Raw genomic sequence first — 20,039 nt, forward strand, 5'->3', positions numbered from 1 at the left:
TAGAAAAGAACCAAATGCAACATCAGCTTAAAACATTTAAAAAAATTGATGTAGTCATGAAAGTATGTCACTGAGATCTTTTGTTGCAGAAAGGCTAATTGATTGATGACTCCAGCAGCATGCTCTGATCATGGTTTTCATGGGCTGCTCATAGTCAGTGATTGAATGTGGTTTGTATACTAATGCAGACCTTTTCTTGTAAGACGCAGACTCCTCTGATGGGTGATTTTGGCTTGAGGACTCATCAGTCTAGCTGAGACTTTCTTAGAACTGCATAGCAGTTGGAAACTCTACTAATCCAATTATTCTTCCTTTCCTCTCTTTTTCCTAAGGGTCAGATCTACATCATGGTCTGAAAAGCCTCCCTCCTTCTCCAGTTCCTTTTCTTTTTCTCATAGGCATCTCCCTCAGTAAATCTTTGGCATCTTGTTCATTGGAGGATCTGAACAAATATATTTATTATTATTTTATTTTGTTTTCAGTCCGTATAGAATTTCATTTAAATAAAAGTCTCCAGATCTAAAAGTTTTTGAGAACTAGTGATCTATTTTATGTCATTTATAGTTTAGATACTGAAGCTCAGAGGTTCCTTCTGAATATTGAGTTTGTGAAGCAAAACCAACCTATATTATGGCAGTAGGTCATAAAGGCTTATTCTCCTATCTGGTGACCTGAGGTTCTGGATAAAGAATCAGGAGCCCTGACATTACTGCTAACTCTCTTTTGTACCTAGACAAGACACTTAACTTCTCTAAGTTTATTAAAGGGTTTGGGCTAGCTCACCTATATAGACCCTTTAACTCTAAAATGTAATTTTGTAGATGAGAAAGCTTAAGTAATTTACCTGTCCAATTATCCAAAATTTTGTTAGTGAATATCTGGATTGGACTTTTTTTCCTAACCAACAGCCAACAAATGGCCCAAGACTTTTTTGGTATTGAACTGTCTTTAGGAAAATACCTTGATAAACCACTCGTGGTAAAGGATATAATCTGAGAACATGGATTTTGGGGCCAATATAATGAAAAAAGTGGCTGAACTGTTCTGCATAAAAAGAGAAGCCATTTAGTTTTGACTCTAGGAGGGAATAGAAAAGAGAAGGAAGAAGCAAGGAAAAAGAGTGAAGCTATCAAAAGAGTAAGAAGCTAGAGAGCTACATGGGGTGAACATTCCTGGGTGTAGACTGGGGAAAGGGCTTTTAAGGCTAGAGATACACAACATTTAATTGAAGCTTTTTTGTTGTTGTTGTTTTCTCTGTATGAATTAGGCTTCTCTGTTTGAAAGTAACACAAACCCAATTCAAAGAAGCTTCAATAAAAAAAATCTTAGTGGCTCACAAAGTTTGGAAAGATAGTAGGAGAGTTTGTAGCATCTAAGGAAGAGTTACAGAAACCAGAGCTGCAGGAACTGGAACCAAAAACTTGATTTAACATTGCGAGATCTTCGGAGGAGCTTCAAGATGGCAGAAGAGTAAGACGCGGAGATCACCTTCCTCCCCACAAATACATGAGAAATACATCTCCATGTGGAACAACTCCTACAGAGCACCTCCTGAACGCTGGCAGAAGACCTCAGACCTCCCAAAATGCAAGAAACTCCCCAGGTACCTCGGTAGGGTAAAAGAAAACAGAAAAAACAGAGACAAAAGAATAGGGACAGGACCTGCACCAGTGGGAGGGAGCTGTGAAGGAGGAAAGGTTTCCACACACTAGGAAGCCCCTTCGCGGGCGGAGACTGCGGGTGGCGGAGGGCAGAAGCTTCGGAGCCACGAAGGAGAGCGCAGCAACAGGGGTGTGCAGGGCAAAGCGGAGAGATTCCCACACAGAGGATGGGTGCCAACCGGCACTCACCAGCCCGAGAGGCTTGTCTGCTCACCCGCTGGGATGGGTGGGGGCTGGGAGGTGAGGCTCGGGCTTCAGAGGTCGGATCCCAGGGAGAGGACTGGGGTTGTTGGCTGCGTGAACACAGCCTGAAGGGGGCTAGTGCGCCACAGCTAGCCGGGAGGGAGTCCAGGAAAAAGTCTGGAGCTGCCGAAGAGACAAGAGACTTTTTCTTCCCTCTTTGTTTCCTGGTGCGCGAGGAGAGGGGATTAAGAGCGCCACATAAAGGAGCTCCAGAGACTTGCGCAAGCCTCGGCTATCAGCGCGGACCCCAGAAACGGGCATGAGACGCTAAGGCTGCTGCTGCCGCCACCAAGAAGCCTGTGTGCAAGCACAGGTCACTGTCCACACCTCCCCTCCCGGGAGCCTGTGCAGCCCATCACTGCCAGGGTCCCGTGATCCAGAGACAATTTCCCCGGGAGAACACACGGTGAGTCTCAGGCTGTTGCAACGTCATGCTGGCCTCTGCTGCTGCAGGCTCGTCCCGCATCCGTACCCCTCCCTCCCCCCGGCCTGAGTGAGCCAGAGCCCCCGAAGCAGCTGCTCCTTTAACCCCGTCCTGAGTGAAGAACAGACGCCCTCAGGTGACCTACACGCAGAGGCGGGGCCAAATCCAAAGCTGAAACTCGGGAGCTGTGCGAACAAAGAAGAGAAAGGGAAATCTCTCCCAGCAGCCTCAGGAGTAGCGGATTAAATCTCCACAATCAACTTGATGTACCCTGCATCTATGGAACACCTGAATAGACAACGAATCATCCCAAATTGAGGAGGTGGACTTTGGGAGCAACGATATATATATATTTTTTTAACCCTTTTTCTTTTTGTGAGTGTGTATGTTTATACTTCTGTGTGTGATTTTGTCTGTATAGCTTTGCTTTTATCATTTGTCTTAAGGTTCTGTCTGTCACTTTTTAAAAAATTCTTTTACTTAAAATATTTTTTCTTAATAATTATTTTTTATTTTAATAACTTTATTTTATTCTACTTTATTTTAGTTTATCTTCTTCTTTCTTTCTTTCTTTTTTTCTCCCTTTTATTCTGAGCCATGTAGAGGACAGGCTCTTGGTGCTCCAGCCAGGAGTCAGGGCTGTGCCACTGAGGTGGGACGCCCAAGTTCAGGACACTGGTCCACAAAAGACCTCCCAGCTCCACGTAATATCAAACATTGAAAATCTCCCAGAGATCTCCATCTCATGCCAAGACCCAGCTCCACTCAACGACCAGCAAGCTACAGTGCAGGACACCCTATGCCAAACAACTAGCAAGACAGGAACACAACCCAATCCATTAGGACAGAGGCTGCCTAAAATCATAATAAGGCCACAGACACGCCAAAGCACACCACCAGATGTGGACCTGCCCACCAGAAAGACAGGACCCAGCCTCATCCACCAGAACACAGACACTAGTCCCCTCCACCCAGAAGCCTACACAACCCACTGAACCAACCATAGCTACTGGGGGCAGACACCAAAAACACCAGAAACTATGAACCGGCAGGCTGCGAAAAGGAGACCCCAAACACAGTAAGTAAAGCAAAATGAGAAGACAGAGAAACACACAGCAGATGAAGGAGCAAGGCAAAAACCCACCAGACCTAACAAATGAAGATGAAATAGGCAGTCTACCTGAAAAAGAATTCAGAATAATGATAGTAAAGAGATCCAAAATCTTGGAAATAGAATGGAGAAAATACAAGAAACATTTAACAAGGACCTAGAAGAAATAAAGGGCAAACAAACAGAGATGAACAACACAATAAATGAAAGTAAAATTCTCTAGAAGGGATCAATAGCAGAATAACTGAAGCAGAAGAACGGATAAGTGACCTGGAAGATAAAATAGTGGAAATAACTACTTCAGAGCAGAGTAAAGAAAAAAGAATGAAAAGAATTGAGGACAGAGGTCTCAGAGACCTCTGGGGCAACATTAAACACACCAACATTCGAATTATAGGGGTCCCAGAAGAAGAAGAGAAAAAGAAAGGGACTGAGAAAATATTTTAAGAGATTATAGTTGAAAACTTCCCTAATATGGGAAAGGAAATAGTTAATCAAGTCCAGGAAGCACACAGAGTCCCATACAGGATAAATCCAAGGAGAAACACACCAAGACACATAATAATCAAACTATCAAAAATTAAATACAAAGAAAACATATTAAAAGCAGCAAGGGAAAAACAACAAGTAACACAAAAGGGAATCCCCAAAAGGTTAACAGTTGGCCTTTCAGCAGAAACTCTGCAAGCCAGAAGGGAGTGGCAGGACATATTTAAAGTGATGAAAGGCAAAAACCTACAACCAAAATTACTCTACCCAGCAAAGATCTCATTCAGATTTGATGGAGAAATTAAAACGTTTACAGACAAGCAAAAGCTGAGAGAGTTCAGCACCACCAAACCAGCTTTGCAACAAATGCTAAAGGATCTTCTCTAGGCAAGAAACACAAGAGAAGGAAAAGACCTACAATAATAAACCCAAAACAATTAAGAAAATGGTAATAGGAACATACATAGCGATAATTACCTTAAACATAAATGGATTAAATGCTCCAACCAAAACACATAGACTGGCTGAATGGAAACAAAAACAAGACCCGTATATATGCTGTCTACAAGAGACCCACTTCAGACCTAGGGACTGAAAGTGAGGAAATGGAAATATAGACTGAAAGTAAGGAAATGGAAAAAGATATTCCATGCAAATGGAAATCAAAAGAAAACTGGAGTAACAATTCTCATATCAGACAAAATAGACTTTAAAACAAAGACTATTACAAGAGACAAAGAAGGCCACTACATAATGATCATGGGATTGATCCAAGAAGAAGATATAACAATTGTAAGTATTTATGCACCCAACAGAGGAGCACCTCCATACATGAGGCAAATACTAACAGTCATAAAAGGGGAAATCGACAGTAACACAATCATAGTAGGGGACTTTAACACCCCACTTTCACCAATGGACAGATCACCCAAAATGAAAATAAATAAGGAAACACAAACTTTAAATGATACATTAAACAAGATGGACGGGCTTCCCTGGTGGCGCAGCGGTTGAGAGTCCGCCTGCCGATGCAGGGAACGCGGGTTTGTGCCCCGGTCCGGGAAGATCCCACATGCTGCGGAGCGGCTGGGCCCATGAGCCATGGCCACTGAGCCTGCGCGTCCGGAGCCTGTGCTCCGCAACGGGAGAGGCCACAACAGTGAGAGGCCCACGTACCACAAAAAGAAAAAAACAACAACAAAAAAAAACCAAACAAACAAGATGGACTTAATTGATATTTATAGGACATTCCATCCAAAAACAACAGAATACACATTCTTCTCATGTGCTCCTGGAACATTCTCCAGGATAGATCATATCTAGGGTCACAAATCAAGCCTTGGTAAATTTAAGAAAATTGAAATCGTATCAAGTAACTTTTCTGACCACAACGATATGAGACTAGATATCAATTACAGGAAAAAAATCTGTAAGAAATACAAACACAAGAGGCTAAACAACACACTACTTAGTATCCAAGAGATCACTGAAGAAATCAAAGAGGACATCAAAAAACACCTAGAAACAAATGACAATGAAAACACAATGACCAAAAACCTATGGGATGCAGCAAAAGCAGTTCTAAGAGGGAAGTTTATAGCTATACAAGCCTACCTTAAGAAACATCTCAAATAAACAACCTAACCTTACACCTAAAGCAATTAGAGAAAGAAGAACAAAAAAACCCCAATTTATCAGAAGGAAAGAAATCATAAAAATCAGATCAGAAATAAATGAAGGAAACGATAGCAAAGATCAATAAAACTAAAAGCTGGTTCTTTGAGAAGATAAACAAAATTGATAAACCATTAGCCAGACTTATCAAGAGAAAAAGGGAGAAGACTCAAATCAATTGAATTAGAAATGAAAAAGGAGAAGTAACAACTGACACTGTGGAAATACAAAAGATCATGAGAGATTACTACAAGCAACTCTATGCCAATAAAATGGACAACCTGGAAGAAATGGACAAATTCTTAGAAATGCACAACTTGCCGAGACAGAACCAGGAAGAAATAGAAAATATGAACAGACCAATCACAAGCACTGAAATTGAAACTATGATTAAAAATCTTCCAACAAACAAAAGCCCTGGACCAGATGGCTTCACAGGCGAATTCTATCAAACATTGAGAGAAGAGCTAACACCTATCCTTCTCAAACTCTTCCAAAATATAGCAGAGGGAGGAACACTCCCAAACTCATTCTATGAAGTCACAATCACCCTGATACCAAAACCAGACAAAGATGTCACAAAGAAAGAAAACTATAGGCCAATGTCACTGATGAACATAGATGCAAAAATCCTCAATAAAATACTAGCAAACAGACTCCAACAGCACATTAAAAGGATCATACACTATGATCAAGTGCAGTTTATCCCAGGAATGCAAGTATTCTTCAATATATGCAAATCAATCAACATGATACACCATATTAACAAATTGAAGGGAAAAAAACATATTATCACCTCAGTAGATACAGAGAAAGGTTTCGACAAAATTCAACACCGATTTATGATAAAAACCCTCCAGAAAGTAGGCATAGAGGGAAATTTCCTCAACATAATAATGGCTATATATGACAAACCCACAGCCAACATCATCTTCAATGGTGAAAAACTGAAATCTTTTCCACTAAGATCAGGAACAAGACAAGGTTGCCCATTCTCACCACTATTATTCAACATAGTATTGGAAGTTTTAGCCACAGCAATCAGAGAAGAAAAAGAAATACAAGGAATCCAAATTGGAAAAGAAGAAGTAAAGCTATCACTGTTTGCATATGACATGATACTATACATAGAGAATCGTAAAGATGCTACCAGAAAACTACTAGGGCTAATGAATGAATTTGGTAAAGTAGCAGGATACAGAATTAATGCAGAGAAATCTCTTGCATTCCTGTACAATAATGTTGAAAAATCTGAAAATGAAATTAACAGAATACTCCCATTTACCATTGCAATAAAAAGAATAAAATATCTAGGAATAAACTTACCTATGGAGACAAAAGACCTGTATGCAGAAAATTATAAGGCACTGATGAAGGAAATTAAAGATGATACAAATAGATGGAGAGATATACCATGTTTTTGTATTGGAAGAATCAACATTGTGAAAATGACTCTACTACCCAAAGCAATCTACAGATTCTGTGCATTCTCTGTCAAACTACCACTGGCATTTTTCACAGAAGTAGAACAAAAAATTTCACAATTTGTATGGAAACACAAAAGGCCCCGAATAGCCAAAGCAATCCTGAGAAAGAAAAATGGAGCTGGAGGAATCAGGCTCCCTGACTTCAGACTATACTACAAAGCTACAGTAATCAAGGCAGTATGGTACTGGCACAAAAACAGAAAGATAGATGAATGGAACAGAATAGAAAGCCCAGAGATAAACCCACACACATATGGTCACTTTATCTTTGATAAAGAAGGCAAGAATATACAGTGGAGAAAAGACAGCCTCTTCAATAAGTGGTGCTGGGAAAACTGGACAGCTACCTGAAAAAGAATTAAATTACAACACTCCCTAACACCATACACAAAAATAAACTCAAAATGGATTAAAGACCTAAATTTAAGTCCAGACACCAACAAAGTCTTAGAGGAAAACATAGGCAGAACACTCTATGACATAAATCACAGCAAGATACTTTTTGACCCCCCTCCTAGAGAAATGGAAATAAAAACAAAAATAAACAAATGGGACCTAATGAAACTTAAAAGCTTTTGCACAGCAAAGGAAAACATAAACAAGATGAAAAGACAACCCTCAGAATGGGAGAAAATATTTGCAAATGAAGCAACTGAAAAAGGATTAATCTCCAAAACATACAAGCAACACATGCAGCTCAATATCAAAAAAACAAACAACCCAATCCAAAAATGGGCAGAAGACCTAAATAGACATTTCTCCAAAGAAGGTATACAGATTGCCAACAAACACATGAAAGGATGCTCAACATCATTAATCATTAGAGAAATGCAAATCAAAACTACAATGCAATATGATCTCACACCGATCAGAATGGCAATCATCAAAAAATCTACAAACAATAAATGCTGGAGAGGGTGTGGGCAAAAGGGAACCCTCTTGCACTGTTGGTGGGAATGTAAAGTCATACAGCCACTAATGGGGACAGTATGGAGGTTCCTTAAAAAACTAAAAATGGAACTACCATGCAACCCAGCAATCCCACTATTGGGCAGATACCCTGAGAAAACCATAATTCAAAAAGAGTCATGTAGCAAAATGTTCATTGCAGCTCTCTTTACAATAGCCAGGACATGGAAGCAACCTAAGTGTCCATCAACAGAGGAATGGATAAGGAAGATGTGTCACATATATACAATGGAATATTACTCAGCCATAAAAAGGAATGAAACTGTTATTTGTAGTGAGGTGGTTGGACCTAGAGACTGTCATACAGAGTGAAGTAAGTCAGAAAGAGAAAAATGAATACCATATGCCAACACATATATATCGAACCTAAAAAAAAAAAAGAAAAGAAAGAAGAAAATTGTCAGAAGAACCTAGGGGCAAGACAGGAATAAAAATGCAGACCTACTAGAGAATGGACTTGAGGATACGGGGAGAGGGAAGGGTAAGCTGGGACAAAGTGAGAGAGTGGCATGGACATATATACACTACCAAACGTAAAATAGATAGCTAGTGGGAAGTAGCTGCATAGCACAGGGAGATCAGCTCAGTGCTTTTTGACCACCTAGAGGGGTGGGATAGGGAGGGTGGGAGGGAGGGAGATTCAAGAGGGAAGAGATATGGGGACATATGTATATGTATAACTGATTCACTTTGTTATAAAGCATAAAGTGACACACCATTGTAAAGCAAGTATACTCTAATAAAGATGTTTAAAAAACAAAAAAACCAAAAAACATTGCCATATCTCTCTCTCTTTCCCTTCTTCCCCCCTTCCTTCTTTTCCTATCTTGCTCATCTCTGCTTGTCTTTTTCTTTCCATGCCGAGTTCACTCTTTACTGCAGACAGGACTTTGCTTTGTGGTAGGAAACATGGTTCCTGCCAGACCCAGCTCAGTGACCACAGAAACAGAGCTTTTTGGGTTCCAAGTATGCATATAACAATCCTAGGGACCTTCTCTAATTAGCCTTGCTTGGATTAAATTTCCATCCCTTGGATCACATTTCCATCCCTTGGATCAATCATCAGTGCCAGTGATAAAAGGCACTATGATTGTCCTACACAAGTCATGTGACTACATTTTTGCCTAGAGGGGAAGGGTCTATTACCAGAAGAATGGGAATAAAAATACTTACTGGGAAGATAAAAATAAGAGTGGAACTTTGTGTTGCTTAAACTCTCTTCCAAAAACCTTCAGTACAATCTTCTATCCATGCAACAGCTTTGTGTAAATGGAGCTTTTCAGGTGGAAATTTTGGAAAGAACCTTAGGTCTTGTCTGCTCTTTTTAAAAATATACCTATTTATTTATTTATTTAGGCTGCACAGGGTCTTAGTTGCAGCATGCAGGAACTTTGTTGCGGCATGAGGGCTCATAGTTGCAGCATGTGGACTCTTAGTTGCAGCATGCATGCGGAGTCTAGTTCCCCAACCAGGGATTGAACCTGGGTCCACTGCATTGGGAGTGCAGAGTCTTACCCACTGGGCCACCAGGGAAGTCCCCTTGTCTGGGTTTAAGGTAGTAAGGAGTAGGGAAACACACATAGGTGGTCAAATGATCCATAAACTGAACTAATTTAGCAGAAGCAGGAATTTGGAACCAGTAGTGACAATGAGAACAATGCCATGAAAGAGGGCATTTTGATTACTAAAAGATGTAGGTGGAGATTTGAGGCCATCTTATGTAGTTCTGTGACCTGGAAATGGGCAGATTAATATTGTTGGCTTATTAAAATGGGGTATTGTAGGTTCTTCAAAGATTCCCCTGCTGGGAATCTGTAAGTGTAATTCCTGTCATGTGGGTGATGCTTCTTATCTGACAGGCTGGTTTTAACTTCAACTCCTAGGAATGAGCCTCCTATAGTAAACATAGGTACCTCTATGGAGTCATGAGTTTTCAAACTGGCTCCAGGTCAACTCCATTTTAGAAAACCTGTGTCTGGTATGAGGAAACATTCTTATTTCTGTTCTGCCATCTGTGGATGGTCAGCCTTCTTTTTTCTCTGCTCTGTGGCCTCAGGCCCATGTATCCACAGCCTCTCTTCACAGTCCTTATAAACCCCAAACTCCAGAGGACACAGGTAACTCTGAATGATCTACTGTTTATGATTCTATTGAAGCCCATCCAGTTGGTTTAGGGTGAAGGGAAGTCCCCCTTCCTCGTGCTGTGAACACGAGCATTTACACAACTCTTTTTTTTTTTTTTTTTTTTTTTACAGTACACGGGCCTCTCACTGCTGTGGCCTCTCCCGTTGTGGAGCACAGGCTCCAGACGCGCAGGCTCAGCAGCCATGGCTCACGGGCTCAGTCGCTCCGCGGCATGTGGGATCTTCCTGGACCGGGGCACGAACCCATGTGCCCTGCATCGGCAGGTGGACTCTCAACCACTGCGCCACCAGGGAAGCCCTATACAACTCTTTTAAAGAAATTCTGTGCTTCCCCTTCTCTTCAACTTTAACTCCTGATACAGGGGATGTGCTAAGGGTCACAAAGCCAGCTTTTGATTATCTCCTCAGTAAATTCCTGAAAAAGAGGGCAAGCTTTGTACTGTGAGGAGAGCTTGGCATCTATTGTTTTATTTTTGGTTTTGTAGACTTAGCCCAAACTAACAAAGAAAGAATACCATTTTAAGCTCCTTTTACACAAGCATCACCTCACTTAAACATTTCAATATATTGGTCCCATTTTACACATGAAGAAACAGGTTTAAAAAGGTTATGTGACTTGTTTGAGATCATATAGATAGCAAGTGGCAGGGATAGAATGTGAACGCACATCTTTTTGACTTCAAACTTTATGCACCTTCCAATTTAAAAGTGTTAACTGATTACCAGGGAGGCCGAGAGTCTTGTGGTTATGCTCTGAATCAGGTGTGAGGAGCTTGATCAAGTGCTGGTGCCTCTGACTCACTATGGTGCCAGTCCATTCACCTTTGTGTCTCAGGTTTCCTTTTTGTGAGCTGTGGAACATAAAAGTAATAATTTTATTTATTTATTTTTTTACTGCTTCCAGGTTGGTGGGTAGAAAAAGAATCTGTAGGATTAAAATTTACTGAACATCCACTACTATGTTCCAGGCTGTCCCTATGATAGGCTCTTTACACACTATTTCATCTAACCAGTATTGACTAAAATCATTTAGCAACAGGTATAGCACAGTCGGCAATCAGGATGACGCTGGCCATTAACAACCAGTAGGCTGTGCTCTTGAGGCCTGCCTGAGTGTGGGCCTCAAGGAAACAGGCTTACAGGGCAGCTCCTACAGGTCAAACAGCTAGCAAGGAGGGACCAGGACCATTTTCAGGTCTGACCCACGACAAAGTCCCTGCTCTTTCCAGCTACTTGATGAACACTTCAGAAGAAAGTATCTACACAGAGTTGAGCTATTATTATTCTTAAATGTAGGTATTCTGATGTTATTTAGGAAAGGTAAACAAGGCTAAGAGCTTTTGTTTTTATGATTCTCCTTTCAAAAGAGCACTGTTTTGCTCCTTTCTCTTACCTGCCTCTTTCTCATGCCTTTGGTGGAATAAGAGTAGTTCAGTTATGAACCTCAAAATCTTATGTTCAGGATCTTACTTCCTCTCCTTGTGACAATGCTCCCCAATCAAGATACATGTGCATTACTGAGAGCAATACAAAAGAAAAAGAAAGAAGGACAGTGGGGGAACAGATCAAAAAGAAAGAAAAGGAGTCAGAGAAAGACAGAGAAGAAAGGAAGGAAGGAAGGAGAGAGAGAAGAAAAAAAGCCAGCAAGAAAGAAAGCATTCAGACCAGGGCTAGTTCTGGAGCTTTGTTTCTATAGTTTAATCAGATAGGCTCACAGTGAATGGAAAGTTTGCAAATTTAGAAGTTATTTCTGACTCCCTAGCAGCTTTCAACATCAAAGTGCTTCAGACTCCCCAGTGTATTCACTCAACACCAGGGCTCTGGTAATCATGACCTGGGAGGGGAGGTAAGGGTGAAGGGTACAGACTCAACTGTTACTTGTGGAAAAACCAAGGATAAACAGGAAGAATTAAAACAGGAAATGACTCATAAACCATAGAAGGGGGCACTCCCTTTACCTTGATCATTCCTCTCACAGAAAGAAGTATTTCCATTATCTTTGTTTTTAGGATTTTTCCCTCAACAACTCAAACTCTCTTAACTCCCTCCTATGAGGCAAACTCAGTTTTTCCGAAGAAGTCACGACAAACTTCCCTGGCCTCTTCTTTCACTCTGACTTCTTTCAACCATACTGAGTACTTGTGTTGAGTATTTGCTATTGAAGAAAACAGGATTGATCAAAGATTTGTAAATGCATTGCTTATAAAAAAGCACAGCAGCAGCTGCAAATTTTATGGGTCTGGTAAAATCATTTAGAGAAGTGATGGATTTAGAAAAGCTCCTCAACAGGCCTGTTTGGTTCAGATCCTGTTCTGATCATGTTCTGGAAAGGGAACAACTGTGACAGAGTTCAAATTGGTCTGCATAATAAAGTAATAGGTGTGTTTCAGTTTTCCCCTTGGGGGAAGGCAAGTGGTGTGTTAGCAAATGTTTAAAAACCACTTCTCTGGGCTTCCCTGGTGGAGCAGTGGTTGAGAATCTACCTGCTAATGCAGGGGACATGGGTTCGAGCCCTGGTCTGGGAAGATCCCACATGCCGCGGAGCAACTAGGCCTGTGAGCCACAACTACTGAGCCTGCACGTCTGGAGCCTGTGCTCTGCAACAAGAGAGGCCGCGATAGTGAGAGGCCCGCGCACCGTGATGAAGAGTGGCCCCCGCTTGCCACAACTAGAGAAAGCCCTCGCACAGAAACGAAGACTCAACACAGCCAAAAATAAATAAATAAACAAATGTGGGTTTAAAAAAAAAAAACCACTTCTCTAATAAAAACTGCAGATGAACAGAAAACCCACAAAACCCTGATTTATAGCACTTGTCCATTCTGTGGTAGCATTTGCATAAAAATGTGTACCATTATACAGTATATCCACTCAACAGGTAAAATAGATGTAAATAGTCTCAAGAGCATCGAATACTAAAGTGTAGTAACATAATTAGGAAGTGAATACTTACTATCTTTTAAAAATATGATTTATTTAAATGTAAGCTTATATAATTTAGTTTTTAATAATGGCTGTGTTTAACAACAGGCTTGTGAAATTCCTGAAATTTTAACAATGGACTTATGTGTACCTGTATGCAGCTATGGCATACCACTAGCTTTGGGAGCCTGAAACTTTAAGAGGAGAAAGAATGAGAATGGTCTCTCAGGAAGGGTACATGCCAGAACAACAACAACAAAGCGATACCCAATGAGAAACTCTCTGTGCAGAGATGACCAATGGACTTTGAAGACAGTGATTTAAATAACTCAATTTTAATTTGTTTTTTATTCCAGCCTTTTTCCTCAAATCTTTAAGTGTGTTAAATAATGATTAAAGAAGACAGTTTAGGTGATACAAACAATCTTTACCTACCATGTTATGAAGAGGAATGTCTCCATTTGGAGAACTGCAAAATGGGGTGGAGGGCAGGAGCTTTTCTTTTTTTCTTTCTTTTTCTTTTTTTCTTGAAGTATCATTGATTTACAATGTTGTGTTAGTTTCAGGTGTACAGCAAATTGATTCAGATATATATATATATATATATATATTTCAGATTCTTTTTGGCAGCAGCTTTTACAGGGTAAAGACTAAGGCAAAAGCAAGTAAGTATAGAGCCCAGAGTTGTCTTGGTGTTTAGGAATTGACTGACTGGATATACCGTGTTTCTGGTCAAGCAGAATGTAGGTGAGCAAAACTTGCCACCCCAAAACGTCTCTTTCACATGAGGATTATTTTGAGCTGAAAACAATGAAGTCTTAAAAGACTCAGGAAGAAATTTCTACCTTCCCCCTAATTGCCTAAAATAATTTAGATAGACTGTTCCTGGAATACGGCTGTCACCAGAGATAATCTGCAAAGAATATGGACTAGGGGTGGTGGGGAAACTCAGCAGGGCCTATTGATAAGAGTCCACTCTGTGAACTATTGTCTCAGGTGGCCCAGCAAACATTTGTTTACCAAACATTTTCTTTTCAATCTCCATGTGAATTACTTTCCTCCTCTTTGAGGTCCCAAACCACTACACTCACCATCCTCTTTTGTCTTTAGCTGAAGATGATATTTAAGGTGAGGGTTTTGACCATTTTGGTAAGTTACTCAGTTTTCCGGGATCTCTCCCACTTGTACATGTTATTAAATTTTCGTTTTATTTTCTCCTGTTCATCTGTCTCATGTCAATTTAATTCTTGGGTCAGCCAGAAGAACCTACAAGGAAAATTTCTTCCTTCCTGACAAGAGCATTTACTAGGACATGAAAGTTGTCAAAGTTTTGGTTTGATGACATGGCATCTGGGGGAGACAGAGCTCCATCTTGGGCCCAGAAAATTATTTGAACAAGTGAAAGTGTGATAGACACACAGACTAGTGTTTGGTGGTACTTTCAGGGTCAGGGTCCATGCAAATGTAAAACAAAGAATGTTGCCCACCATCCTTGGGCTGTCTGTGAGGATTAAGTCATTAGCCACTGCAGTTGCTGACTGACAGTATGCCCTGAAAAGAATACCAGATGAAAAACAGCATAAGGCACCCTGTGCTTTGGAAAAACAAGCCCCTTAGTTAGTTAGATATCCCAGAAAGAATTTTAATGAACCCAAATTCTTGTGTTTTCCCACATATATATTTTAAAAAGCACTTAGATCATTAACAGGGATACCTGTTCCTCGTGACTAGCAGTTACATTTTACTGAGATGTGTGTGTATATATATAGGCTGGTCCTCCTACCTCTTCAGAGCAGTTAGCCAGAGCTACCTGAGAGGCTGTTTCCCTGGCTATAGTGCTCAGTAAGACCCTGAATAAAATTCAACTCAAACCTCTGACATGTATTTTTTTTCAGTCAACACTAGTGATGAAATAGAATGGAGAGAACACAGCTGTAGAAGGTGAAAGGACAATAGGAAATGGAAACTCTATAGGTGTAGCAATTTGGAGTGAGGTTACCAGGTGAGTATAAGCACTGCTTCTGTCCCACCCATACAGCAATCCCCTGGAACAGGAATTTCTGAGTGTGGGATGGGGCTTGAGGTGTTTTATCTGGGTGTTAAAGGAAAGGGTGACCCTAGAAGTCTAGAAGAATTAAAAACATTTGGCTTGGACTTCCCTGGTGGCGCAGTGGTTGAGAGTCTGCCTGCCAATGCAGGGGACACGGATTCGAGCCCTGGTCTGGGAAGATCCCACATGTCACGGAGCAACTAGGCCCGTGAGCCACAACTACTGAGCCTGCACATCTGGAGGCTGTGCTCCACAAAAAGAGAGGTTGCGACAGTGAGAGGCCCATGCACCGCGATGAAGAGTGGCCCCTGCTCGCCGCAACTAGAGAAAACCCTCACACAGAAACGAAGACCCAACACCCCCCCCCCAAAAAAATAAATAAATTTAAAGAAAAGGTTTAAATGAATAAGAATGACACAAAGAGATAAGGCTTCATTATTTCCTTTGGATATTAGATAAATGAAGAGTTTTTGTAATTAATAGCGGTCATTTTTCCATTTCCACTTTTGTCTTGACAATAAGGATGGCATGGCAAAATGTATTGAATGCTAATAAAGTTAATTTATGTAATGGGACTCACAAAATGGAGGCTGCCCCAGTGGCCTGCTCCACATCACAAATCTAAGCCTAAGTCAACCTGCACTTATGGGAAGCACCTGTCAAGGAACCTAACATCCACCAGTCACAATCCTCCAACTCAACTTTGCCTAGCTCACCTTACCCTAGAAACTAGGACCTGGTAGCCTTATAAGGAAATCCCTAACCTCCTAGCCAATCATGTTCTGTTCCCATGTTGCCTCTTCTAATGTCCTATAAAACTCGCTTTTGCCCAAAATCCCATGGGAAGAGTGCTCCACTACTTGTGAGGAACTGTACTCTCCCAATCCATAGACTGATTTCCCTTGAATAAAATTCATCAAACTCGATACCTAATCATTTTAGTTTTCTCATTTGACAGTACTAAAAGCAAGTTTCAAAAGTTGTGTCAGCAAAATTATTATAAAAATTGCCCCAGACTTCTGGAAACTTTAGACGTTCAGATTACCTGACCAGGAGAAACAGTTTATAAAGAAGATCTGGGCTGCTGGACTGCTAAAATGGCTGCCACCATGTCTTTGTCTACAGCTTTGTAGGAGAGGTCCTTGGGTCATCTTTCAGAGTCCACCAAATTTTAATTCATACAGAACCAGTGGCACTGTATTTCTCTGACCACAGCAAAAATGAAACATCAGGTTAAAAGGTACTGGGTTATAAGAGACAGGTTCTATGACAAAGGAAGTAACTATTGTTCTCCTGACATAGTAGGAGATTTTAGAAAATAGAGTACAGTAATTAATAGTTCTAATAACACACATGATTAATCAAGAAATGGTAAAATAATAGTTACTATCAACTATTTAAGAAGGAGGGTGCTAATTAACTCTTCTAGACAGATTTCCAGAAAAAATGTTTACAATATAAAGAAGTTACTTGAAGGGGTAAACTTCAGTTACCTGAAAAAAAATGCATTAATACAAATCACTTTGTTCCTTAAGCATCCTGGTTAAATGCAGATTTACTATATAATTTTTACATTTGATTTTTTATTAATTTATTTTTTGCTGCACTGTGTAGCATGTGGGATCTTAGTTTCCTGACCAGGCATCGAACCCATGGCCCCTGCAGTGGAAGAACAGAGTCTTAACCACTGGACTGCCAGGGAAGTCCCTACATTTGAGTTTTTAAAAAAAATCTGTAACCACTTTCCTAATTTGTCAGAGTTGTTGAATAATAACAAGAAGTCTAAATTATGCCTCTTGCTACACTTTTCCATCTGATGTTCTGCTTTCATCTCATTCTCAATTTATTGACAACCAAACTCATAAATTTTCCTATGAAATAACAAAAAATATATATTGGTCTCTTCCCCCAGTTCCTGACACAGAGCTCCTAAAACCCTGGTAATTTCCTAAGTCTTAAGGGCACTAGGAGCATCTTTTGTTCTAATATTTGGTCTTTGATCCCAGTTTCTGACACAGCAACCAAATACCTTGGAATTCAAGAAATTAGGTGGCAGAAGTGTCTTTTGTCCTGAAGACTCTTGGTGGGATCCTGGATAGTTCAGGATGGGGGCTGGTCACAACAAGAAAGACCAGCTCATGATTAGAAGCTTGGAACTTTCAGCTGCATCTCCCATCCTCCAGGAAGAAGAGAGGGCTGGAGATTGAATTGATGATATATCATCTGTACGTGATGAAGACTCCATAAAAATCCCCAAAGTATTGGGATTTGGAGAACTTCTGGGTTGCTGAACACATGGAGGTACTGGAAAGGGGGCATGCCTAGTGATAGCATGGACATTCCATGCCCCTTTCCCCATACCTTTCCCTATACATCTCTTCCATCTTCATGTTCATCTGTATCCTTTATCATATCCTTTTATAATGAATAAATATAAGTGTTTTCTGGGTTCTGAGAACAATTTAAGCAAATTATTGAACCCAAGGAAGGAGTTGTGGGAAACCAGATTTATAGCTGATTGTGCAGAAGTGTAGATAGCAATTGAGGACTTGTGCTTGGCATCTGAAGTGGGCGTGGGGTAGAGTTTCGTGGGACTGAAACATTAACCTGTGGGATCTGACGCTAACTCCAGGTAGATAGCCTCAGAACTGAATTGAATTGTAGGACAGCCAGTTGGTATGGAGAATTGCTTGCTTGACACCACACATTTGGTGTCAGAAATGTTGTGAGTGTGGTAGTATTATGAGAGTAAAGTAGAAACACAGGAGTGTTTTCCAGCTCATCTTCCAAGCTGACTTCTCTGCATTCTCAAGTTTCTATTTTTGTATCACAATCATCAAGTGTGAGGCTTAGGATTCATCTTTGAATACCTATTTCCCATGTGCAATCAGTTTTAAAGTTCTGTCAATGTTTCCTTGGTGATGTTGCTGTCCCTCCATTTTTATTCTCCTGGTTAACCCTTATCATTTAACACCCAAGTTATTCCATAGCTCTCCAACTGTAATGGTTTCTGGTTTTCTCGGCTCTTTCTCCATACTATACTGTAAACTGGCTGTCATCACATTAGGCTTTTGAAACCCATTTCTTTCTGTGGTGTATTGATTCAAAGTGTGGAATTTGCTTTTAGTCTTGGATTTTAGTCCTAGCTCTACCTCTTTCTCTTGTGGGAACTTGGGCAAGTAACTAAGCTTCTAAGCTTCAATTTCTTCATCTATAAAACAGAAATAACAACAGTGGCTAAACCATAGAGTTGTTGTGAGGATTAAATGAGGTAGTTTGTATACAATATTAGTATGGGGCCTGACACATAACAGTGGCTTCTCTCTCACCTCTCTCACCACTCCTTGTCAGACTACTTTGTTGTATCTTCCTCTTCCAGAGGCAGCAATCTATCTGACTTTGCCTCTTCTCTTTTCAATCTATACTCACTCTCTAGGTGACCTTATTTAGACTCATGCCTTGAAATATTACTTATATGTTGATGATTCCCAGGTATAAGTTGTCTATGCCCACTGGTTTTACTGGGTTGCTGACTTCTTCAGCTCCAAGCTTGGGATATATGAAGCAAAAACAAAACACAGGGAACTCACCACTGAGTCATTCTTTGGGTCCTGAGTTCCCTAGCCTGTCTGTCTTCTTCTGTTCACTTTTCAGAGTCTTCTTATGTTTGTTTTACATATAATGTCTAGGGTTTTTCATTGTATTTAGTGGGAAGAATAGAAAAAAATATATCTATTTCATCTTGGTGGAAATATCTACTGAATTAAAATTTTTTAAAATTTTAATATTGTGGTAAAAGACACATAAAATTTATCCTCAACTCTCTTTAAGTTACAGTTCAGTAGTGTTAACTATATTCACATTGTTGTATAACAGATCTCTAGAATTTTTTAATCTTGCAAATCTGAAACTATACCCATTGTACAACTCCCAATTTTCCCCTCTCCGACACCTGGCAACCATCATTCTACTTTTGTCTCCATGATTTTGATGACTCTAGATATCTCTTGTAAGTGGAATCACACAGTAATTGTTCTTTTGTGTCTGGCTTATTTCACTCAGCATAATGTCTTCAAGGTTCATCCATGTTGAAGCATGTAACAGGACTTCCTTCTTTTTCAAGTTGGAATATCTATTGAGCTTTCAGTTTCAGTGATTATATGCTTCATTTCTAGAAATTAAATTTTATAAAATTTAATTTTAAATTAAAATTAAATTTGCTTTAAATTTTAATTTTAAATTAAAATTTAAATTAAATTAAATTTGCTTTTTGTTTTACTTTATGTCTTTAATAATTTTAAGCATTAATAATTTAAATTCTACTTCACATTGTCAATCTGTCATTTTACATGATTGAGGGCTCTAATTTTAATTTTCCTTTTTTATATGCAGACTTTAACTTATAATGAATTGCTTCCTTGTGTGCTTTACATGTTTTAATGTGTGCCCACAGATTTTTGTTAGATAACTAATTCAGATACCATAAATGGTTTTCCTAGTTTACTTTTTTGCTAGTTTAAGGCCTTAAATCTATCCTTGATAATCTTGATCTAGTACTTTAATCTTCTTGATTCAGATCTTTATTTTTACCACCCTCTTCTATATCCACAAACTAGATCTTGCCAATTGCCATCTAGAACTGTTCCACCTGTCTGAAATATTAAACTTCTATATCCTACCTTTTGACCACAACTTTTAATCCTTCTAGCTTTTGTGTCATGTCTCTGCACAAATTATAAGCCTCATCAATATCTCTAGTCCAATGACAGACTCATTTTTTCTCAATTTACTTATCTTCTCTATGGCCTCACTTTGATTTTCTACCAAGTTGACCTATTGCTTTTCTGTATGCTGAATCCTATATC

Source organism: Hyperoodon ampullatus, assembly GCF_949752795.1.
Source record: "Hyperoodon ampullatus genome assembly, chromosome: 2".
In the NCBI taxonomy this organism is placed as follows: Eukaryota; Metazoa; Chordata; class Mammalia; order Artiodactyla; family Ziphiidae; genus Hyperoodon; species Hyperoodon ampullatus.